Consider the following 26,583-nt stretch of genomic DNA (forward strand, 5'->3'; position numbering starts at 1 on the left):
GAACCTCTGTTTCTTATTGGTCTTTAAGGATCTCCTTGGCCCAATTCTTCATGTCTTTCATCCATAGAAATTCCCATCCAATCCATATGTTTGTTTCTTACATTTAAAAAGTTGTTCCTACTTAGACACTATGCCAACAGCCATTTTCTGTGGGCTTTGGGTGCATTGTGGCAGGATATCTCCAACATATGAACTTTCTTCTGGAAATTTAGGTTTAGTCTGTGTAAATCCAAACTAATCCCCTTCCTCCTAGTTCTGCTTCTCTACCCTGAATTCCATGAACTCCAAAGAGTCTAAGGCATCATCTCTTTCTTCACCCAGCATTAGAAACAATGCTCACTTCTGTCCATCCCTTCCCTTGATCTCTCCATCTCACTTGTTTCACTGGCTCCTACATATGCACACTGCTCTCCCAGGCTCCCCCCACCATCCCAAGGCACTGCTGCAGTTTCCTAAGGAATAAACTTTGCCTTCTCAGATGGCATCCACTGTACTTCACAATTTTCTGAATTTACCCACAGGTGATTATCTCATAACTGTTCATGTGTTCCCAAATTTTCTTACCCTAACTTATGAGTCTAAGAAAAAGAGAGCCTTTCCCAAAGTCTGTATAAGAGACTGGGGATCCTGGAGAATCTCTAGAATGTAGAGATCAGAGCATTTCAGGGACCTGATCTCTGCCTGCCCCAGTATCATCCCCTCTCACCCAACTCATCTTTTAAAGACCCACACTCCCTCCATAACCTTCCTACTCTGAGTCTGAGATCCTGGAGTCCCTCAACTTCCAACCCATCAAATGTCTGGAGATTTTCTTTCTCAGTATGAGCAATGGCCACTTGCAGAAGTCCAGCCTTGAGTAGGACACAATACATGGGTTCTCCTCTTTAATCCAACCCTCCTCATCACACTATTGGTATTATCTCTGTTAGCCTGAGGCTCAGAGAAGTGATGAAATAATAAAGCACATTCAAGGACCATTAGGTGTTAAAGGAAGTAGATCAGTCTATATAATATCTTTATGTATGCTTTCTCCAGTTGGCCAGGCTGGCTGCCCAGCTATTTTTATTCTAGGCAACTTAAGAGTATTTAGCCACAATTTTTTTTTTTGCTGAAGTCTTAAGGATAGCCTGCTTTGCTTCCTATCATCTCTAACCCTCCATAGGTTAGAAAACCTCCAGCACACAGAACTTCTCAGTCTTCTCTTCTTAGTTCTTCCTAGCAAACACACCTGCTCTTCCTGCCAGGTGCTGTATTTCCCCATCTACCTCAAAAAGGTCCTATTTCACTTCCCCACAACTGGGCCTACCTAGGAGTTAGATATGTGTGGGGAGAGTGTCACAACCATGTTGGGTTGTTCTGAGGAGATTGTTTTCCCTGTTCCAGAGGAGACCCTTGTTGAGGAGTGAAGGCTTTCTGAGCTCTTTGTCACCTGAGTCAGAGTGCATGCCCGTTGTCTTTCATCAGAAGACAACCTCCACTGAACACTTTCAAATACCCTTCAGGCCTCCTATGTGGCTTCACAAACCCTTACTAAGTGGCTGTTTAAGAGAGGCAGAAGGAACAGAAACAGGGCAAACCTCGAAATCCAGACAAAATGCTTAAATACACGAAGGGCTGACAACAGTGCGAGGTGACCATTCACAGAGCTACTTGTGTTGGGTTTGACTGTCTAGAATTCCATGATGGTCATTCACAGAGCTCCTTGTATTCAATCTATCTAGAATTCCTTCGACCCAGAGGCTATTCTCCCATAAACCTATACAAGTAATTATTTTTGTATCACATATCTTACAATTTGAAATATCCCTTCTTGAGCAATGTTTTGCCTTCATTAGTTGTTCTGTCTTTACAAGACGGGCCTCCTCTACAAATCTAGAGGGAAGTGCCTACTCCAGGGAGCATCCAGCACATTTTTCTTCTTAGCTCTCATAACTAGGGACCCTGAGTTACTTAAATCCCCCTAGAGAGAGTCCTCCTCTGTGAGGTGAGAATGGTCTTACTTCCTACTTCTCTGAGGATCAACTAGTTAAAATGATTAGCTCACTGATGTTGGAAGGGGTTCAGATAACAAGGGTTTCTTTGTGGCTCCTAGCCAAACAGTCTTAGTTCTCTCAACTTGTAAAGCCTTAACCCTGGTGTCTCCTTTTTCATATCTGACGATTTTTTATTATTCATTTTCTATTTATTGATAATGTGCTTGGCATTGTTTTGATCTTCAGCCGTGTCAACCCACACATCCAACACCCTGTGACTTCATGAGTGTCTTGCTTGGAGCACAGTGTTGAGTGACAGCTTCCTCCAGCCATGTCTGAAGGAACCTCTTCCCAGCTAGCACGACCACCTTTCTTCCTTCCACTCTGTTACTTCTCTTTCTAGTGTCTTCATGCCAAGAGTTGTAGCTTGTGGAAGTATATAATCTGTAAGAAAATAACTTTGGGAAAACAGAATAAATGCTTAAAGACGCACAAAGACTTCTCAAAGTCCCGTCATGAAATTTGAAAACCATTGTCGACACTCAAAAAGTAATAAGGGGAAGAAATATTCATCGTTAAGTAAAAATTCCTCACCATCAATCAGAAAGACAGCAAGAGTTCTGTAGGTATGTACACCAAATTGCTGCATTGACTGACTTGCTAACTTCATAGAGCTATTAGCCAAATTTTAGTCATTTCAATGAATTAGTTTGGATCACATTTGCGGACTTTACAAGCACTGTGACTCTACTGTCTCTGGTTAGTGCCTGGCACTAACCAGATGCTAAGTAACAACTGTCTTTCAAATTTGCCTTTTCCTGTGGTAGCAAGAACTACTGAAAGGCTAGCCACTGCTTTGGCTTTTGTGTTTGTATTCTCAGAATAAACCCTAATTTAGACCAGGCACTCAGTAAATGTTTGTTAAATGTACAGAGGAGTAAGCAAAGGGGCAGTAGAGAGATGTGGGGAAGTTCATGCTGGCACACAAGCTCTGACAGAGCAGGAAGGAAAAAGCTAGCCAGGCTGGGCTTAAAGACTGTGACTTCTAAGCTATGGGCTCAGAGCACCGGGATCTGGCTTCAGTATCCCTACCCCATAATGACATAGAGTCATGTCTGTGTGAGGCCAGCACCCCTCCCCCACTGCACCACATGACAAGGGGCCTTCTCTGATCAGCCTGCTTTGGAAAACTGCTTGCACCTGGCCTAGAAGAACACAATTAAAAGATGCCGTAAAAATTGACAGATCCCAGTGTGGAGAGCTGAAAATACATTACAATTCCGATCGAACTATAAATAAAGCCCCTAAATTAAATAAATCTCACACAATTATGGATTAAAACATGTTTAGTGTTAATGGCCTTGCACATGGACCCTGACTCCTGAAATTGTTGCTGAGGCTGCATGGCTGGGGGATTGCATCATAATTAACACCAGGCCAGCTTTCAAGGAGCTGGCCTGAAGTTCAACTGTGAGTTTCAGGAAGAGAGGAGGGGGCCCCACTTGGGGCCACTGGCTGTTCCTGGGAAGACTCTGACATGGACATGGCAGTTACCTCCAGTGGCCCGATTCTAGACAAAAGCTTCTGGGTTCTTCCTCCCCAGCAAGTTTCCTTCCAAAAATGTCCACATGTGCCATGCATACTAACACCAGAAAGAATCATGGGAGAAATACTAGGCTGTCCTGTTTGCTCATTCCTTGCTCACTACTTTAAAGTCCATATTTTAATACAAATAACCAATAATAATATTGAGTATTTTGGTAGTTTCCCATAGAAAGCTTCAAAGTCAAATTACTAGGCCAAGGAAGTCAGTACCATTTCAAATGATGTTCAAAATACAATAGCCAGGCAAAGAGGTTCTAAAGTTCAGGATTCCTTACAAGGGAGAAACAAGGAGCCTAGGAACTTTATTTCAAATTCTTACAGAAAGAGCCTCCAGGTCCTGCACTGGGCTCCCTGGAGCAGCATGGCCATCCAGATGAAAGCAGAGCTCTAGAGCCTGGTGGATGGGGTTCCTGGCCCAGCTCTGCCACTTTCTGGCTACAGGCCCATCTCTGTTTCCATGTACGAATCTCTATATTGATGGTGAGAATACCAGCTGGCCCTTTGTGGCCATAAATTCAACCAACCATATAGACATAGTATTTGTTTAAAAAAATCTTGTCTGCACAGAACATTTGTACATATTTTTCCTCTGTATTCCCTGAACAACATGGTATAACAACTGTTTGTAGTGTTCATGTGGTTTGGGGTAGCATAAGTAATGTAGAGATGATGAAAGTGTAGGGAAGGATGGCTGTGCATAGGTTATAGATTCAATGTGAGGTTCTTTTGGGGTCCTGTAGCCAATCCCCCGTGGTCATTACAAGTCATCAGTACCTACATGGATTATCAGTACCTACAGTGGGTCCATCAGTAATACCTCTAGATGATGAGCCTATGTCATACTCAGCACATGTAGACGACAGTGGCTGATGTAGCTATGAAATGAGTCAGCACCCCTCTTATTCCCACCGTGAGAGCTTTGTGGGCCTGCTCTAATGCTGTACGCATAGAGGCTATAGAACTGCTTGGCATGAATGAGGCAAGCACAGCATGGGTAGGGAAAGACCCTCCTCGGTGATGGCCTATTGTCTTGGCTATGCCACCTGCAGCTGTTGAGGAGACTGGTAAGAACTCACTGAGTTGGTGTGATGATTCGGTAAGGAGACAGCCATGGTACTTACCACCTTGGGACCTATAATGAACTAACTCACTCCCTTGACTCTCTTCCAGGCATCTTTCTGTTGTCCTAACCAATCCCAGAGATGTTTTAGATGTGAGATCTCAAATGACAGTTACATTCTGGAAGGACTCATTGAGAAAGCTGAGCCCCAAGGAGCAATAGCTTTCAACAGCTAAAAGACACTGTCAGGGGTTGTCAGCTGCCATGGGTAAGGGATGCCCTTACCTGGAGATGGCTGAAGCCTGCTTTCGTCCTGTTTCTCAGTCCTCACCTGAACTCTGGACCCCATTGTTCTCAGCGGAAAGGGACAAGGTCTCCTGAGCTAATTGGGAGCATGTGGGAGGGGAGAAGGAGTTAGGAGAAAGAGAAGGGGAGAAGAGGAGTGGAGAGGAGGACATGAGGGAGCAGGAAGGTTGAGTCAGAAGAAGAAGAGAGGAGAGCAAGAAAATAATAATAATAATAATAGAGGGGTCATTATAGGTTTAAAGAGAAATCTGGCACTAGGGAAATGTCCAGAGATCTACAAGGTTGACCGCAACTAACAATCTAAGCAATAGTCGAGAGACAACCTTAAATGCCTCCCCCAGATAATGAGATTGATGACTGCCTTATATGCCATCCTAGAGCCTTCATCCAGTAGCTGATGGAAGCAGAAGCAGACACCCACAGCTAAACACTAGCTGAACTCTGGAGTTCAGTTGCTGAGAGGGAAGAATGATGAGCAAAGGGGTCAGGACAAGGCTGGAGAAACCCACAGAAACAGCTGTCCTGAACAGGGTGGAGCTCATGGACCCCAGACTTACCGCTGGGAAACCAGCATAGGATCGTTCCAGACCCCCGAACATGGATGTCAGTTTGGAGTTCTGGTTAATCTGTGGGGCCTCTGGTAGTGGATCAGTATTTATTCTTAGTACACAAATGAACTTTGGGAGCTCACTTCACATAGAGGGATGCTCTCTCAGCCTAGACACATTGGGGAGGTTCTAGGTCCTGCTCCAAATGATATGACAGACTTTGAAGTTCTCCCATGGAAGGCCTCACCCTCCCTGGAGAGCAGAAAAGGGATGGGATAGGAGGTCTGTGGTGGTCAAGAGAGGAGGGGATGGAGGGGGAACTGGGATTGACATGTAAAACAAGCTTGTTTCTAATTTAAATTTAAAAAATTACTTAAAAAATAATGCTAATCGTAGCTTGTCCCTTTCTTGCTTAAAAAAGAAAATTATGTCAGTGGGTCTCCCTTAGGATAAAGTATAAAGCTCCTTAACAGTGTTTACAAAACAAAAAATGCTTAACAGTGTTTACAAAAGAGGGTAATTGATCTATTTAATCTCTCCACTTTGTGTCCTGCCTTTCAGTTTCATTGACACTGTTTATAGCATCTCTGTTCTCTTTCTCTCTCTCTCTCTCTCTCTCTCTCTCTCTCTCTCTCTCTCTCTCTCTCTCTCTCTCTCTCCCTCGCTCCCCCCCCCCCGCTTCTCTTATGGGGTTTGCACACTTTCCAAAACTCCCAGTTTCTCCCTGCTCTCTTACAAAGCTTCACTGAGTTGACTTGGAGACTTGAGTTGGATGCTGCATCCCGACAAGGCCTCCCCTGACCAAGCTTGCAGAAGACCTTCCTCAGCCTCTGCTCAGCACCGTAGCTACACTGTATCTGATGGAATTGTCCATTTATAGGCCTGATCCTTCCACAGGGTCAAAGGCTTGATTTCCTTCTTCTGTAATCCTTCGTACATCACAGCATCTCACTGAGAGGAGCATTCAGGAAACACTGTCCAGCTGAATGAATGAGCTGCTCATTCTCGTGTCCCTACTTCTCTATGATTGTGGCTTTCCGGTATCACCACAAGTGCTTTGCAGGAAGTTCAGGGAGAGATAAATGTGCATCTTCCCCAGCCAATCAATAGCCAGAACCACAGGCTCCATGAAGGAAGATGGTTCTGTAGAATGAGAAGCTTTCTGTCCTGCCCTTCATTCCCCATACCTCCTCCAAAGGCCTCATCAGAATGGGACCATAGGACGTTGTTAGGCAGCGTGATCTATAGAAGGATGGCTTTACTCTTTTAATTAAATACAACCGAGTGTGGAAAATAGTGGCTTATAATGTGATGAGACTTATTTATTCCCAAAAGAAGAATGTTGGAAGTTCTTCTCCAGGGCCAGCAGGAAGGCAAGACAGGAAGGACTCACCTTCAGCTTAGATGCCTGAGTGCATTCATGTGATTGCTTAGGTCATCTAGTTCCCATGCAATCAACCATGGGTGTTGTGGAATATTATTTCAACTATGTAAAGGTGTGCTACATTGATGGGGGAATGTCCTTTTGTATATGTTTTTTCTTATTGGCTGAAGAATAAAACACTGTTGGGCCAATGCCAATGAAGCAGGAAGATAGGTGGGAGTAGGAGAAGGAGAATTCTGGGAGAGGCAGGCAGATGGAGCCCACAAGAGAGTCAAGATGCTGCCAGAGAAGTAACACCTTGCTGGGTATTACTGGGTAAGCCTCAGCGTCATGGCAAGACATAGATTGATAGAAACAGGTTAATAATTAAGACAGAGCTAGCCAATAAGAAGCCCTAGTCATTGGCCAACAGTTTCATAATTAATATGTCTTGGGTGTTCATTTGGGGCTCAAGGGTTGTGGGGTCAGATGGAGCAGAAAGCTCACGGAACACTACATTTGTTTCTGTTGCCTTTGTTAATGATGCAAATATGTGTTACATTTGTATAATTAAATAAAATTAACTTTTGGGCAGGAGGTTGAGTCAACAACTAGCTGACAGGACGTGATAGGGAAGAACTAAGTGTATCCAGGGGTCTTTAGTGGGGGTTGAGCAGGAGGATGGCCCTTTATTTGGGAGATTGGAGCAAGAAGAGAAGGTTAGCTACTTGCTATTTAGCCTCTCTGAGCTATCAGGATATCACTTCAACCTTTGAATCCTGAGTTCTATAGAAGGATAGAGATTTAGATAAAGTTCCCTTTAGTGTTCTTGATAGAGCCTGTACCTGGGTGTATAAAATTCCCAACTGGCTGTAGCCTCTGCAGCTGAACAGCTGCTGGGAGCTGTGGAGTTGCAGTTGCTGGTTGAGACAGCACTTGCTTAAGGTACAGCCACCGTGTTGAATACAAAACAACACATTGGCAGTTGTCAAGTCAGTTGTCAAATAGTTTGACTACCAACACTGAGCAAAGACAAGAGTTGCATGGACCAATGTGTTTTAAGCAGAATAACTAAAATAACCTGGACAGTTCATAGAGTCAAAGCTATGTAAGGATAACCCACAATCTGCTCTTCAACTCCATCATAGAATCAGGATATGGTTAGACCATGGTATGGCAAACGTTGTTTGGTTATGTTACTATAGCAGAAGTCTTACTGGCAGAATGCCTAGGAGAGTGGGCAATAACGAGAAGGTTATGGAGACTGATGCTTGCTGGCATCAAATTCCAAATGCTGCAATGGGGAAGGGAACTGGCCAGTTACCAGATCAAACTCCTGGGGACAAGAATCAAAATGGATCCTTAGGTTTTATTAATGAGAGAGAGGAGTGACAGGGTTCATTTTAGATAAAGCATGGGAATACATCTTGGCTTTAATCTTTGGTTTTCCTTAATCATTACTTGTGGATTATCTATAGTAAATACCGTGGAAGGTTCTGTCCTAGCTGCTGGGAATACAACAGCAACTTACTGCTAGTGTTTATGACTTTACCCTACACACCCTACTTGAAATCAAGCTTCACTGGTTGGAGGATGGATCTGTCTGGCTCAGGCTTAACAGAAACTTGAATTTTACCCCCCACCCCCAAGATGACAGTGTGTCAAGCCCTAGATGATGAATCAAGTGTGTCTAAATCAAGGATGACTTTTTTTTCTCACACTAAAAGGCCAGTTACTAAATGTGTTTTGTGCCCTTGCAGTCTTTGTCACAGTGTTCATCTCTCTTGAGAGAGTGAGAAAAGAGTGAAGGATACTACACTGCAAACAGCATAGTGATGTTAAAAACAAAACAAAGCTTGCTTTATCAAAATAGATGGTGGGCTGGATCTTTTTCCCAAGTGCCATAGTTTGCTGACATTTGATTTGATTTTAAGTGAAAAACTATGTTTCAAGACTTCTTTATATTTTTTAAATATTGTTAAAGACACCAAAGAGTTCTTATTTACAAGGGTTATATTTATTGAAGTTTACACAGAGAGATTACAAATGAGAATGTAAAAAATATTTATATTACTTAAAATTAACAATAATAAATCCATTACACCGTAGCATAAGACATGCTTTCTGGAAAACATCTATGTTTTCAGAGAAAATAGTGAGATATCATTTGACATTTTTGCAAATCTCTTTAATGTCTGGCTTAATAGGAGACAATTGGATTTGCATGTTTGCTTTTGTGTTCAGAGTGGTACAATGTGCTCTGATGTCAGGGGACATAGTTGGAACAGGCAAGGCCTCCAGAACCCCTGAAAATCCTTGAAGACACTCAGGGTATGCTATGGACCCTTGGAAAACCCTGCCTTCACAGTCAACCTGTTCCCCGGCTTCTCTTGCAGCTTTGGCTACTAGTAAATTAGGAAATACTGGTTGATGTTATGAGCTTCATTTCTGAAATGGGAATAATAATAATAATAATAATAATAATAATAATAATAATGCCTAATTCATTTGTAAGTATTGAATAATTTATAAACTTAAAATACTTGTTTTAGTATGTGAATGACGTGTAAGCTATAAAGAGGAGAATCAATTAGAACTCACAGATGTCTGCTTGGAATGCACTGGGTAATGTTTGCCTTCTTAGTGAAAGACTGATTCCTGAACTATGCACACATCCCTGTCCGGTTCCTTCTGATACCACACTGTGGACAAAAGGTAATGTGAAAGAGGGGTTGAAGCAAGGAACAGGAAGAGGAGAAAGTTGGTTGTTTGGCACCATCGCCCCTGTAATCTGTTGGCCAAATGCAGTTACTAGATGAATTTATGGTCGTCTCTCTCTTCATCCTTTAGATATTGCTGGTCACCAAGTTGCTGGTGTACCCATTTTATCATCTAGATGATCTATGGTAGACATAATTCTAAAGATGTCCCCCACCCCCCCCAAACTGCTGTCTCCATGAATGTTGAATAAATCACAGATCCAGGACTGTTAAGAGGCAGCTTTGCAGATATCAAGTCTACTAATTGGCTGACTTGAGACTACAGCAGGCTGGCTTTCCATGGCTCTAATCCAATTGCCTGAGTCTAGAGAGCAGAGGAACTTCTCTGGCTGGCTTCAGAGTAATATAGTGGTGCCATGGCAAATGACTCAACCATGCAGAAGTCAGAGGCAGGAAAATATCAAGTTTAATGCCTACCTGGGCCACAGACTAAAGTGTACAACCAGCCTGGGCAACTGTGTGAGATCCTACTCACATAAAGGAAAAAGAATTCAAGTTTCATCTCACTAGTAGAGTTCTTGCCTACTATGTATAAGGCCCTAGAGTCAATCTCTAATACTGAAAACCCCAAAATAAATTTAAAAAAATAAGTAGTTGATGATGATGATGAGGAGGAAGATGACAAAAATGAAGAGGACGAGATCTGAAGTATGAGTAGGACATGACTTTAGCCATGGAAGGATTGGGAAGAGACTTTGAGAACACAGAACCCCAGGAATCTCTAATGGCTCGGGAACTCCAGCTGGATGTCACCAAGGGCTGAAGTGCTTGTTCTAAAGCTGCAGGCCACTAAATTCTGCCAATGACCCGAATGAGCCTAGAAGCAGATTGCCACCCAGAGCTTCTGGTAATTAAGTCCTGTCAACACCCTGATTTTGTTTACTAGATCCTGTGGGATGTCTGACTCAAAGAGGCTTGAAATGGTAAGTTGATGTTGCTTTAACAGAGAGTCTGTGGCAATATGTCACAGTAGCAACAGGAAACTCGTGTGTCTTCTCACCCAGCCTTTGGGATTATGCTGATAGACTCTACTCCCTTGACTCTGTGCTTAGATCATCTTAAGAGAACACAAGGCAGTCTCCAGCAGTGGCTGACAAACACTTTGAATGTCATAAATTCTCTCAGCAATTAATACAAAAATGATGTTATTGAGAAAAGCACAATACTTTTAGAAAAGTAAAGAGAAGTAGTAAAAAATAAAGGAAGGCAAGCTATACTACGTATATATAATACTTACTTTGAGAAAAGTATGATATATACAAGACTTAGTATAGTATACACAATACTTACTTAGAGTAAGTATTGTGTTATAACCTGATTCCCTTTATTTTTCCTTCTCTAAACTATAATGAGTTCCTGGAAGAGCCATGTGCCATTTCCTTGGCCATGTAGGTAGCAGAGATACTAAATCCCTTGGGAGATGGTGGAGCTAGGCCCCATCCTGGAGTCTACATTTTTCCTTCTGTTGATTTGGGGAAAGTTCACTATGGTAAACGGAGGCAGAGCTAAGTGGCTAAGATAATGTGGTGACCCAGAGACCCAGAAACAGCAGCAGCCAATGTTCAGGGCAAGCCTCACCTGCATGTGTTGTTCCTCTCCAGGCAGAAAGCCAAGAAGACATGACTCCACTTCTGGTCTGCTCCTCCACCAACACTGCAGTCATATTCCCAGATAAGCCATGTTCTCGTGCTCATATCACTGAGTGTTGGTGTGGATAACACCCAAAGCTTACCCCATGCACATTGCTTTAAGCTTGAAAAGCTGAAGCAGGGCAAACATGTTAACTGGATGTGGGCTCTGATTTACAGTGTTTGTCCTGATTTTCCTTCCAGGCAGTGCTTCCTAACATATGTAGTCTTCCACCACTCCTCAGGTGATGAGAGCTCTTCTCAGGCTCGCAGTGTCTGTGGTAGGGAGTTGCTTCCCTGGAACACTGACATTCTATTTCTACAATGGTGAATGTGCATGTGGCATTGTGCACATCTTTTACTATAAAGACTGTAAAAGATTTATGTATTTCCAGTGTTCTCCACACAAATAGAAATGATGACTCTCTTCTCGTGCCTTAGTCAGCCAGGCCAGGTCCTCCATTCTCCAGCACTGAGTATTATTTCATCGAAATCTTTGCTAATATAATAGGGAAAACAATAAAGAGATTGTCTCCAGTAGGTTTGGGTTTTGTTTGTTTGATTGTTATTTTTTTGGTGTTCCTTTTAGAAATCGATGACAGATGGGTTATTAAAAAACATTGTCTAGTTTTAAATCGAATGCCCATTGTTTCTCTTAACATTTTCTGTGAACCTTTCATGAGCCAACAGTAGTAACTATTTTCTGGAAGAGTTGTGAAAAAAAAATCCCCAATTTTACTCCTGATGATTTTGGTGTACAAAAGCCAGCTCTCCATATTTAGGTTAAATGAAGAATATCATTTCCTTGCAGTATTCTTCATGGCCCTGTGTTTGGACATTCTTTTCTCTCCAGAGATTACTAATAATTTATTCCTTTTCTAGTGTTTATATAATATTTTTATGCCTAACTTGAATCCAACTAAAATTTATATCAGTTAATGATGAATGAGCTTGAAAACCTTCCCCCCAAAGCCTTTTTTCCGTTATGAAGTTATTTATTTTTCAGCAGGGAATTATCATTTCTGTCTGGATCACAAAAGGAGTATCTGCTTAATATGGCATTCAAATAATTGCTTAACTGTATAAACTAGAAACAATGTAAGGCTGTCTATGATCACCTCTGCATTTCCAAGGATGCTCACCGTTAGTGACTTGGTATGTATCCACTTCTAAACTTAAAACAATGAAAATGGCTCACTGCCATAAGGCATGTCACTGAACCCTGGTCCTCTTTGCTTAACCACATTGAAAACTTTCCCTACTGTGCCCAACCTTAGAGATTCAACTCATGTAAGACATAGCAATGGCATGGAATTCTGCTGAATAGTTTATAACCTATTTAATCATTCTCTATTTACAAAACTAGATACTTCTAAGTTTCCTTTTTTGGGTTTTTGAGACAGGGTTTATCTGTGTAGCTTTGGAGGCTATCCTGGCACGAGCTCTGGAGACCAGGCTGGCCTCGAACTCACAGAGATCCACCTGCCTCTGCCTCCCAAGTGCTGGGATTAAAGGCTTGCGCCACCAACACCCAGCTACTTCTAAGTTTCTTTACAGTGGCAATCATCAATGAACAGTCTTACATGTAAATCCTCACACTATATAGCTATTGTCTTAGAGTTGATTCTTAGGTAATGGTCGATGTGTCCCAACTATATGTGCCCACTCTTTCCACACATATTTGAAAGTTGTTCTCTGTGAGGCATGAGCCATTTTGCCCCCTTACCAGCCATTTTATTTCCTAATAATATTACCAACAACAGATGACACTGATGCCTTTAACTTTACAAACCTGAACAATAAAACTACACTTTATTTTTCATTTCATTGCTCAGCTATGGGATGAGTATATGATAATGTCTCCTTTGTTCTACTATATATTTGTGTGTAAGTGTGTGTGCTCACACACGTGCATGGCTATGTTAATTCTAAGCATTCTAAAATGGATACTTTGATGTCATTTTGTTTTTGTAATCTTGACTTTTAAATGTAACAAGTATTCTATCCAATTTTTTCTAGTCAATTATCCTTTTTTATTCTGCTTCATGACTTTCTGGTCCAATTTTCTACAAGTTTAAGCAATAATCATGTATAACAAATATTGTTTTGTAACTTACTCATACAGGAAAAATTTGATAATTTAGAATAAGGGTTGCATTTAGAAAACTCACCCAATGCCATTTTCCCTTCTAGGGTGACTGCCAAATTAAAGATACCTTTTATGGAGTCTATTTTAAATGTAAGTGTAAGTTTTGGAGAATCTTTCCACATTAGTCAGAGTCTTTCTAACTCTACACATTTAAAACAGTTATGACCTATAACAGATATAACCTATGACCTCTGAGCCTATTTGCCTCAAGACACAGGAGGCAAATAACCTAACTATACATGAGGTAACTGAGAACCACTCACATATGCCCTGTAAACTAGCCCAAGCTAAATATATGTCTGTCATGACCTGACCTGCATAGCTTTGGACTGGAGCAATGGAGAATTAAAAACTGACAGATATACACACAGAAAAGCTGGGTCCAGTAGGCTGTGAGCTCTCATGGAGATGCACCAAGAAACTCAGTATGAGACATACAGCTGGCTAAGGGAGTGGGTGAGCTAATCTCAGGAGGAGGTCTCTATAGGGGACCAGTCCAGGGACACAGTCACTGGGAGGAAGAGGCTGTGGCTGATACAGGAATACAGTGTCAGCATCCATACTTGGGCCAGGAGAAGGCATTTGCCATGGACCTGCGGCACTGGGGTCCTTGCTTATGCTCTTGTCTTAAATACTCATTTATACAGGGATACACTCACTCCACACTTATCTCCAAAGTTGACTTCCTATTTTCCCAACCCTAGTCCCTCAGTGCTGTGACTCCCACATTACCACCTGTCAGACAAAGAAGGGTAAGGTGGGGGTAGGTCAGAATGGACAAAGAGCAACTTAGCTGACAAGAGACAAAACCGACCATCATGCGAAGGCTGTGTTCTGCATGCAGATGCAGTATCAAAACCCACCCAGTGCACACTGGGAAACTCCCAAGTGTGACTTATTATCCAGCTGTTGGCATATGACAAATTATACTAAGCCAATCTGATGATCTCTATCCAGTAGGAGTGGTCCTGAGAAAGGGCATCTAATAGCAGGGTACAATTGTAGTTACAAAGGCTTTGTGAGGGATCCTGTCCAGAGGTTCTGCTAAGTTTCTGTGTTCTGATTCTGCCTGGGGATGGTGTGGGGAGGAGCACGCAGGGTCCGTGTCATGATTGAAGAAGATGTGTATGGGATTTCTCAGCCTGACTTAGGTCTCTCTCCTTTTCCCACATTGCTCTGCATAGTGTTTCCACCAATTCTGTTCGAAGCTGGAGGTAAATGACAAAGGATGAAAAAGATCAGATAGATGTGCGGTGGGTGCTTATCTCCCCTCCCAGCCCCACCCCTGTTCCCTTGCCTCTCTCCTTCACCCCAGGGTTCCTGTTAGCACAGGCTCAGTCACAGTCAGGCTGTAGGCTTAAATTCCAGGCCTTTGGTGACTCCTGCTCCTGTCTCCTAAACCCACATCCTCCCGAGCCCGGTTTGCTCCTCACTAAAATGAGGGTAGATAGAATTGTTTGGGGAGGGAGGAAACCAAACCAAGAACAAAACAACAACAACAACAAACTTTCCCAGAAAAGCCCTGGTCGGGACTTCTAACCTGGGTCTCCTCTCAGGCTTCCTTCCCTTCCCTCCTGCTGCCCTGGCCTGTCACTCACCTTGCTGGGGGTGGAGCTCTCCTGTTGAGATACTCACTGCTTGTGGTGGCCCCACTTGACTCTCTGTGGTCTGTCCCCTGGAAAATTTTAAGTTCCCTGGGGACATTGCTGGGCAAATCTTCATTTCCCCCCAAAGAAGCACCAGGGTCTCCTTAGGGTCAACACATTATGGCTTTGGCCCAAGCTGTTGCTGAGCTTGTAATCACTGGGTTTTCCAATCTATGTGGACATCGGTGAGAAAGAGAAAACAGTCTGCTAGCGTTTATCTCATCAGATAATCACCAAGGAAATGGACCAGATTTGTGAAAGATGCCTCAGTTTAGTTTTGTGAAAGGGACATGTGAACAACCCAAGATATTCAATACACTTGACAGTTGGAGTTTTCTTATTCATGCAGAGGCTTAGACTCTCTGGAACTGCTGCAATGTCTCCCGCCATAATTCCAGTTAAATGTCGAGAATGGGTCCTGTGGATGAAGCAGAGGATACTCAGGTTGAGAATCTCACAGATGCCTGTTGAGATGGTTGTTGTCTTCACCTTGTTTTGGCTCATGCATGGTTTGGTGATTTGTCATCTTTAGGTTGCCCTGGCATCCTGCCATACACATTCAGTTAGGCTCTGGCTCCAACACTTTACAGGCTCTGATCTTCCTCTGAGTTGATAAAATAGTTGGGGCATGAAATGAACCCAGTAGGTTAATGTGTTTCAACACTTGGATCCCAATTGCTGATGGTGTTTGGGGGAGTTAGGCAACAATGAAAGTGCAGCTGTGAAAGAAGAAATCAGCTTTTTCTTTTCTTCTTCTTCTTCTTCTTCTTCTTCTTCTTCTTCTTCTTCTTCTTCTTCTTCTTCTTCTTCTTCTTCGTGTGTGTGTGTGTGTGTGTGTGTGTGTGTGTGTGTGTTTGAACTTACAAGTCTGATCTAAACTCTCTAATTCCAGATCCACCAAGATGTGACAAGCTGTGCCACCAGCTTTTACTGCCAGAGATGAAAATATTAATCCCCAAGCTTTCCCTGCCCTGGATGACTGTAATTGCCTCAAATAGCACACCAAAATAAACCTCTTCTCCTTAAGTTGCCTCTTTTCAGGTTTTTTGTCACAGTGAGGAGACAAGTAATTAATATTCTCAGGCCCAGCCTTCACCCTTACACTCCTTCTGCTCTGACATCATTTAGCTACCTCAGATGTCTCAAGGTTTCCAGTCAACGCTATCCACCTTCAGGTAAAGCTAGTTGCTCTCCTGAGCATCCCTACAGTTCCTTCTTCAAGTACTCATGTTTTCCATTGCCATTCTCTTCCTTGTCCTTCTGTTCTCTCTGCTGGCTCCTCCCTGTCCTCCTGTCCTTCCTGCTGATGGACTTCCCTTAGTCTTGCCTTTGGATTTTCTATTCTGACCCTAAATGAATTCATCCAAGCAAGTGATGCTAAACACCATCACTATTAACATCCAGAGGACCTTATGTTTATCTCTTTGCCTTCAACTCTCCCTGACCTCAGGCTTCACTATGCCAGCAGCTCCTTAATCTTGACTGAGCCACTCAAGGGCATCCCTGGTTCAACATGCCCCTGAGTGACATCTTGTCTACTCAGTCTGCATCTGAGGAAGACTGGCCCACCTTTATCCTCATGCTTCAGCCATAAGGTTTCTCAGGCTTTCATTACTCTCCAGAAAAGTCTTTTCTGTCTCTTCCTCCAAATAGACCCCTCTGTCCCAGTTCTTATCCAGCTCTTGTCTGCACAACCCCCACCAGGCTTTCCTCCAGAAAGCAGCTGAAGGGCCCTGATGAGAACACATGTCTGCCAACCCCAGGCTCTCTGAAGACCTCTTCTCACACACGTGGAGTGAATTCTACACTCCTCACTTCCGGGTTCCCCAGGCCCTGCTCCCTTTCAGTCTCCTCTCTAGTCAGTCTTTCTGTCTGCCTGATCTACTCACCTCTTCCCAGAATACACTCAAAATGTGCCTTCTTGAAAACCTTCTCTCATTGCTTTCCTATTTTTGCTTAAGTTTGGTGACGAGTTGAGCCCCCTCCCCAAGATTTGAAGCAGCAGCTTTGCTGCATCACCTTGCCTTCCTCTGCCTTCCCCATCACACATCCCCAGGGACTGTATGCCCGGGCATTCCCCCTCTCCTAGAACAGCACGCACTTCCACAAGGCAGGCTGTGGCCTTCCCGTTGCTGACAGTGCTGAGCGTCTACTAGGTTCTCAATGCACGTATTCCTAACAGAAGAAGGAGCCTATTTCTCCATGACTGAATGAGAGAGTTGCTCTCAATGTCTTCCTGCATTTGTTTCCGCCTTCTCTTTGGGGACAGAGGCCATTGCTTTCTCTAATTGCCCACAATATCCACTCAGTGCTTGATGTGAGCTTGTGGGTACAGGGTAGAGAGGATTGTCTGAGCTCATAAGAAATAAGATTAATGACATGAGTGCTCACAAGTGACTATATGGATTCTGCTGAAGGTTTCATAATGTTGGAGTAGAGTACTGTTATAAGAGGAAGATAGCAACCCCGGGAAGAATCCTGGTGCCAGGTCTAGCAGCGGTTAGAAATAGCTGGGTCCGAGTGAGGGCTCTTGCTATGTCTTCCCCCTTACTCCATAGCATGGAGCTTTCCTTAGAGGAGCGGAACAACCACACAGGGTGAGCAGCTGAGTTAGTTCAAGGTAAAATGCCTGCTCTATTTTGTCCCCTGCTCCCCCAGGGATGACTAGATGGAAGATGATTAGTAAGGACATAAGGTAAGCCACTCTGCAGGAACTGTAACAGGCCCTAAGCAGCCTACTCAAGGAAGGGATTATCACCAGAACTCAGCAGGTCCTTTCCCCTGAGGAGGAGCCAGAGTTACCATGAGTGGCTGCTCTTGATACCACAGTCATACCAAGGTTCCCCCGGCACTGCGCTTCAGTGGCTAGCAGTAGAATGGCCCAAGTCACCCATTTATTCTGCAGTTAACCCCATTTGCCACTTCACTTCCAGGCTGACCTTGTTGCACCAGCTAAGCATGGGGCTATAAATCTTGGTCAGGACATGTGGGTGTGGGGCACCTGTGCAACCAGACACTAGTTCCTTAAGGAAACTCATTTCTCGTAATGTGAGCTGTGCTGAGGCTGGCCATGTCAACTTATTAGACTTTTTACTTGGTCCTATTGATTCTGCTTACCCCCATGTAGCCCATAATGCTGGCTAATGTTATTGACAAGCCATCAGTCTTACACAGAAGTGTGGGGCTTGCAGCTCTCTCCGAACCACAAACCCCTGGTGGCGGACAGTTGATGTAGAGTGGGAGCAGGACAAGCAAGCTCTTGAACCCCGTGCAAGCCAGGGTGCATTAATGAAAGACATACACTTGGTGGCAGGAGACAGATATGCTTCTACAGAAACCATTTATGTATGAAATAATTATGAATGTACGGTTGAATCACAAATTTTCATTACCGAATGTTCCAACACTCTTTCTTGGTTCATATTTTCTTGGAGATGGAGTGCTGTTCGTTTCACTGTAGAGAGGCAATGGGTAACAGAACCATCAAGACAGCCGTACAATACTTCATCTCTTATCACTCCAACTCCCTGATACCTAGTAACATTTATTGAATGACTTCCATCCAAACTGGACCAGCCCTGTTCCCACAGGGACCTCAGTGCTGATCAAGTCTCACAAGGGCTCAAGTTTTCCATGTCTTAAGCCTGCAAATCAAGGGCTCACTAGAAGGGCCTGCAAAGTTAGAGCTGCTGACAGGATGGAAGAGTGGGAGGGAGACCCTGAGTGTGGTGTTTTATAAGAGGCCAGGGGAATGGGAATGTAAAAAGATGACTGAGAATCTCCAGCTCTATGTTCCAGCAAAGCCCAGATGAGAAGGGTGATCCTGAGCCCCAGTCCTCATAGTTGCTCTGGTTCTCAGGAAAATCTCAGTGAGCATTCTTGTGTCTCTTATAATGCATGTCTACAATAAAGAATAGAATACTCACAACAATGAGTGGATGAAGTAGTTGACCTCAGGCTTTCCTTGGTGTTGGCGGATGCAGAGCCATGAATCAGGTTACCTCTAGGAAAGCTTGGATGAAGATTTCTAAAAGCCATAGGTAACTGTTTTGAGTAGAGCTTCTGGAGAAGCAATCACACAGCTGTTCCAGATGTTTGGGGTCACCTTTAAGGGACCCAAGTTCTGGCATCCCATTCTTTAGCCTTTTCAATATCTACTCTATACCTGGGCCTCCTCTCATGCTTGTCCTCCCACTAGACTGACAACCCAGGGAGCTGAGACACCATTTCTACAGCAACTTTAGAGCTCAACACAAAAGAAGCCAAACACTGGTAGGCTGGCCAAACATAATTAGTTTCTTGCTAAATTTAAGCTTGTACCAGAAGCTACGAACCACACTCTTTGCTGTCTAACTCTTTTGTTTTGTTTTGTTTTTTCAAGACAGGGTTTCTCTGTATTGCTTTGGAACCTGGCCTGAAACTTGCTCTGTGGACCAGACTGACCTTGAATTCACAGAGATCTGCCTGCCTCTGCCTCCCAAGTGCTGGGATTAAAGGCATGCGCCACTACCACCTGGCATGCTGTCTAACTCTTAAAAGTCTTATTGGTCAAATAATCTCTGTGTTAGTTATGGGAAGAATCTGTACCCACATATAAGATTTTAGTGTTTTTAGAGTACTAGAATGCTCCCCAGTGAACAAAACAGACCAAATGGAGCTACTTAAAAAAGTAACTGGACAGCAGCAAGACAAGGAGACCAAGGCCAAGGGAGCTTTGCTAAGACTATGGCTTAATTGTATACATGAGGGTAAAGGGCAAGGGCAAGGAATATTGACAATCCAGTAGGTACCAAGACTCTTTTTCCTTAACACACACACACACACACACACACACACACACACACACACACACACACGTACTCACCAAAGTATGCACATATACAAACATACATACACCATGCACAAAAAAACATAATACAGGCTTACTCATATTTGCACAAACATACACTCAAACGCAGCACAAAAATACTCAAATAAATATGCACAAAGAACATGTTCGCACATAATCCACACTCTCACAGTAAGAAGAAGGGCATGAAAAGCAAAATTTGATTTCTGTCCTTCACAAGGTGACCCCTGCCTACTCTGTGGTTCTTAACATCCAATTTTGGTCATCACCTCCACACTAGCCAGCTCTTTCAACTCCACACTTTTGGAGTTACAGCTTCCCTTGCTGGTAGTTTCGTGGGTCAATTGTTCATGATTAGCTGGGTGAACTTCACAAGTTACTTAGCCTTTTCTTCCCCAGTCTCCTCCCATGTGAAATGAGGATAGAACTACTCATCTAGGGTTGGTTGAGAGGATCAGATGATTTAGTGGCTGGAAATACTTGGAGTTGTGCCTGGCACAAAGTCCTCAAATCCCATTCCACAATATTTCACCCTTGTGAATATTGTCCTTGGAGGAAAATGTATTTTAGATGAGGAAACTGAGTCTGCTGATCAAATAATTTATCTCAGACCCCCACCTGGTCATCTCTCAAGAAAGAAGTGCTCTGCCACATTGCTTCTTGGTTTGCCGTTCTTTAACTCCCATGGCACCACCAGAGTCCTCTGCCTGGGGCAGGGTCTCCTTTGAAGTCAGTCACAGCCCTGTTTTCACCTTCTTTGGGTGTTTGATCTCCTCAGATCTGTCACTGGGAGGTGAATGGTATCAGGCCTTCTGTGTAGAGCTGGGGTCATGACCTTGATCACCAATACAACATAAATGGTACAGAGCTTGGTGGCCATTAGGAACGTGTTCTATCTTTATGAGGATAGATTTAAAAAACAGATACAGTCAATAGGTACTGTTAATAGGAGCCACCAAGAGTGCTTCATTCTTCATGGTAATGACCTCCCACAGGGCAAGGAGCATGACTGCATAATCACTCTGATACTCATGGGCACATTTGTCTTTAATCTTTGTTTTTTAAGCTAATGACAACAAAACTGAGAACTTTTCGATTCTGACTTTCTTCTATGTGAAAGCAACTTTCCCCCATTGAACAAAAAGAAGCAGTCAAAAAATATAAACGATGCTTAGTTTGAACTGGGAACTTGGCACCCTGTGAACACATAAGCATTCCCTTGTTTGCTCTGGGGATGATCTTTGGTCTTACCATACTTCTCCACTGGTAGCTGTCAGAATTGTTTGGCCCTTGTCTTTTGATAGTCCTCACATTAAGTAAAGGCCCACAATCCTCCGCAGAAAACATTTGGACTAAGAGTGATACCACTATGAGACACCCGGGGACATTAAGATTAAGAAGGAACAACAGTAAGAGTGACTTTGAAAGTAGCCAGGGATCCAGGCTTAGCATGAGTTCACAGACCACCCTGGTCCCTGCTCCAGAAATAACTCTGGAGAGGTCAGGCTTCAGACCCCTGCTAATGCTCATTCACTGTGAGTAATTCTAAAATGTTTACTGTATCTACTGTTGACATGGCACCATGTGAGGCAGCTGAGGATAGTCCTGTCCCTGTCCTTGAACTATTGACAATTTTAGTGAAAAGAGAATAAAATGCTCAAGTCATCCAATAGCCACCAAAAGTTGAAGTGGTGTCTATGTGGAACACACTTGAGACAGCTTGAAGAGAGAAAAGTCAGCCTGTGATCATTGAGGCATAACTCTGGAAGTCCTGGATTGATGGCAGTGATGACAGAAAGAAACGGAAGGAAGTCCTCAGGGTTCCATAAATCATAAAGAGAGATGGCTTCAGACATTGGAGAGCCTTCCCTGTGGGCTGGTATTACTACAAACCACACCCCCTCAGAGAAATACAGAGGGGAGGAGAAATAAAGTTGCCAAAGCTGGTGAGGGCCACTGTCGGTTTGATGTGGTGGCACTGCAGTAGAGGCCACAGCAGTGTTGCTGTCATAGAGAAGATCATTGAGTGGTGACATGTGGTCACTGAAGAGAGGAGCCTTGGACCCTGGAAGAACACACTCATTGGGTGGGACAGTCTGAGAACTGAGACAGGAAGTGGGAAGGGAAGTCAGGAGAAGTTTCTAAGGCCTGTATGTGTTCAGTGGGAGCACACACTTCTAGAAGGCCTAAAATGTAAAGTAGGAATCAATCATTTGCTCTGGAAGTTGTGGCTTTCCTGAGAGGAGGGAGCAATTTCAATAGAGTCACAAGAAAGGAGGACTTAGGAAGAGGGAAAGCAGAGGCTGTAGCAGCAGGAAATGGCCACTTTGAGACCCAAAGGCTAAGCTCTGACAAGAAATTATCAGTCAGGGTGATGTAGGCCGAGTCAACTTTCAAACTGGGCCCACCTGGCACATGCTTGCATGAGGGTCAGGCTGAGGCTAGGCAAAAGTAAACCTGTGAGAAAATTCTCTCAAGAGTTAGGGGAAAGAGGAAGGAGACATCTAGAACGTAAGGAAGAGTATGAGAATGACCAATTGGAATAGTAGAGAGCAGGCGAGAGGCCAAGGAGTCACAGTTCACTAACAATAGAACTATGGCTTTTCAAAACTAGGCACTCATGTCAACTGCCAACTGGAAATGACTAAGGCAAGACTGGAGGGAGGGGGAGCAGTCAGAGAGAGAAACTGGAAGTTCTCTCCACTCAAAAGCAGGTGGACAGGTAAACCCTGAAGAGGAGAGGGCCTCAGGAGACAGTTTCTCCCTTTGGGCCCAGAAAGTAGGGAAATATGTTGATGTGGAGAAAAGCCCAGGTTTGCATTGAAACTTCAGGAGAGGAAGGACCAGCAGAACAAAGTTTGATTCCAGGACCTCCCCCTTCATGTCAGAGCTGCCAAACTGCTTTCTTTTTGTCCTTCTTGATGAGTGTAGCATTTGGCTTAGGAGTGTGAGACTGAAGGTGTTGTAGCCTTTCTCTGCAAAGCTGAAGGGAGTGAAATGAGGGCCTCCTGAGAGGAAGGAGGCCCTGCACTATAATGAAGACATCTTCACAGGGCTCCTGGCATCAGCACAGACTTCGGTTATGCACCAAGCCGAATAATTTAAGAGGAAGAGATTCTAAAAAGATGGAAGGCAAGCAGGTTCAGAGAACTTTGCATATAAATGTCCAAATCAATGATATTAAGCTTTTGCCTAGCAAAATCCTCTGTCTCATAATACAGATAATCCTGTCTACCAAGCTTGGTGGTTAGGGGTCAAGGCAAGATAGCATTTCCTGATATGAATCACTGGCTCTCAATACTGATATTAATATTATCTAGCATACTTGAGTAGACTGATCCAGGTCCTTCATATGTTGTTCACTGAAAGCCTAGTGAAAAAGCCTCTCAGTCACCTCTGACCTTCCGATGACTAAACAAGAAGTGGCAAGATTTAAGGGACTTTCTCAATGACCCACAGGCCTGAAATTAGTCCCAGAGTCTGGACCCCGGTGGTCAAAGTTTCTTGAGTAACACTGTCAATACCATTGTCTGGAAGTGCATGCGGAGTGTTATCCTGACGGAGGCATTACACTAAGGTGAATAAACACCTCGACGTAGGAGCTTAGCCAGTTGTTTCAAGGTACAACTTTTCTTATGAAAGAACAAGTAATAATTTCCCCAGGATTCCTTGTTCCTTGTTTCTGCCCTCCAGCACCCATGGAAGAATAAACAAATACAAAAGAAGAATTGAACTTAAATGAATGGATAATTATACCATCCCTGGCCTATTAAATACAGCAGATTCATCCGTTCTTTGGAGGAAAACTGAACATTGAATCTATTGCTACTAGAGCCCCCTCCAGTCTGTTTGCATTGCTTCCTGCTGTTGTTTCTCACTGTGCTTTGGTGAATCCAGTTCCAAACCTGCTTCATAGGAAGAACTCAGCACCGCATCCCCGCAGCCCACCCCACATTCCGGTCTGCACAGTCCAGTCTCTCAATTTCCTCTGGCATAGGTCTTCTGTCTACTGTTTTCTTTACAGTGTTTGCCTTGGTGCCCTGGCTCTGGCTTTCATTATCTCTTATCTGTGCTATTGTAATAGCCTCTGAAGCAGGGGATTTAGAGTCAGATGGATCTGAATTTGATCTTGACTCTACTACTCATTTGCAGTTTAACCCTTGGGCAAATGTCTGGATCTGTTGGATTTCAATTTCCTTATCTGTACAGAATGGAAAACAATACCTTATCACACAGGTATGTGAGGATAGAATGGAAGTGTCTACATCAAGTGCCTAGCACACGGTCACCCCTGATGCTATTATGATTTGAGGATATCATTATTCCATCTTCCATCTCCAAATCAGACTAGATATTGCTGCCAGATGAATCACCTCCAAATACAGTTCTGATCATGTCAAAGACAGGATGTCACAGCCCATCCTTCTGCATAGCTGCTGTTGCCAATGGAGCCTGTTTATAATGGGAGCGTCTTACCTCACTTTTCCCAGTCTGGATGCCAGAACCCTGACTACAAGTCAGGTAGCTCCTGCTCCACCCACTCACTCTCTCTATAAAAATACCTGGAGAGGTCCTAGACTTATGAAGACAATGCAACAGTTTATTGCCAATGAGAGGAGACCACTGCGTACCTCACTGCTTGGCTAGGCTATACAAGTTTGTGTGATGGGATAAGAATTTTTGGAAATGTCGACAGTCCTCTCCTTCTCTGGCCCTTTGCCCCCTTCAATTAGGCAGATCATTCTGTATTCATTACCTTGAGGAAAATAATGTGATGAGAAAGGGGGGAGATTTTTCCTAACTGTTGAGTTCACTGAGCCCCTTTGTGGCAAGAAATAACCGGCTAACAAATGTTAAAGGATGAATTGGGAATCAAGAGCACATGAGTGGGGAGGGGTGACCTCATACTCGAAGATCTTAGTCAACTTCTCTCCCTGTGGCCTCCAAAGGATTCCCTGCGTAGCAACCAAAGTGTTCTTGGCAACCCACAGGGACTGTATGAGGACTTCGCACTAGCACTGGCTCATTTGGCTAACTCCCGTGGACTGTCCAAGGAACTCCAGGACAGAAAGGATTTGTGTTCACCCTGTCACACCAGTGCAGTGCACACCAAATCACACACAGCAGGGCTTGGATTCAGGTTAACTAGCCGTGTGCTGGTTCTAGATGTACAAGAATTAATCAGCTCCAAAGAACACAACTAACAGCAAGAGACTTTTGGGACAGGACACTTGCCTGGTGCCTCTTGAATGGATGCTTCAAATGTGATCAGAAGGAAGGTAAATTGTAGACCAATTGGGTGGGGCATCCTTTACCTTTTGATTTGGGATGCCTCCTTCCCATGACCTTCTGCTTTGATGGAGTTTTGGGGGTGGGGCGGGAGGGGGGAAGTGGGTGGCAGGAACAGAGCTTATCCAGTCAGTTGGAAGAGGCAGGAGGCAGTGTGGCACTATTCCAACGGTCACCTTGACACCCTATGTTTTTCTCATTGTGTCTCCTTTCCATATAGACTCTGAAGTTTGCCATGAGACATCAGCAAGTGTGACACCTACAGAGACTTGAAAAAAATTATACTTAATAAAAATGCTTGCACCATGAGGTTTGTTCTCTTGGGACCTTTCTTTGGAGGCCAGCTACAGATGGCTGGAGAAAGAAAAGATGTGTGGAGATACTGAGGTGCACCAACCAGCTCTTAGCTGCACTAGCCCAACTACAGGTGACTCCTTCATGGACTGTTCCCCAGTGGAGCTCCCAGAAGAGTGTAGCTGTCTCGGAAAGCACAGCATCCAATACATGGGCCCTAGTGGAGCCTTCCATACGGAGCCACACCCATGTGATAGAGTCATATGCAAATAAAGGATGCTGTCATCTCAAGCTGTCATCTAAGTTCAGGACAGATTTCATGCAGCAAAAGACAACTGGAATTCCTTCTTTTTTAGGAAATGTTTTTCCATCCAATTGCAGGGATTTTCCCTTATGTCAGAAACCTTGACCTTGTCCAACTTGTTAACTATATTCTCAGTCCCTAGCAGCCCATAGTAGGTGTCCAGTAAATATTTGTGGACTCCACTACATAAATCAAGCACTGCTGTCTTATGAGGGTTGATTTCTGGCCACTTCTCTTCCTCCTAAGCCATGAGCTTCCTACCGGTGAAGCTTCTGTTTACTGTTGATAAATGGTTGTCAGAGTTCTAAGAGATCTATATATGTGATAGTACATTAAAGAGAACCTTAACTATTACCTGTATAAGTTTGGTTGACTAAAAGCTGAGGACAATGATCAATAAATATTTCTACCTCCTGAAAACTGGGGCCAGACACATTGGAGATGACTAAAATCTTTTCTGAAATCTTTACCTCCAGCTTATGTAAGAGAAAGTCAGAGAGGCACTGGGGATTTATGAGTAGCGTCTAGAAAAACTACACCAAGACAGCATAGGTTCAACTCTCCATTCTACCGCTTAACCAGCTGTAAGAGCTTGGGAAGATCACTTAGCCATTATACTTCCATTTACTTGCTTATAATGGGAGGAATAATGAGTATCAAATGGCATATATGTTAATTTCTTAGAACAGTGTTCAGCTCATACTAAGAGCCTGTGTCAGCTAGTATAAGTAGCATCAGTTTGAGTGAAAAGAGATCTTGCATGTGAATTAAACACTTACATATGGAAAT

The sequence above is a fragment of the Cricetulus griseus genome, chromosome 2 (genome assembly GCF_003668045.3).
Source record: "Cricetulus griseus strain 17A/GY chromosome 2, alternate assembly CriGri-PICRH-1.0, whole genome shotgun sequence".
Taxonomy (NCBI): Eukaryota; Metazoa; Chordata; class Mammalia; order Rodentia; family Cricetidae; genus Cricetulus; species Cricetulus griseus.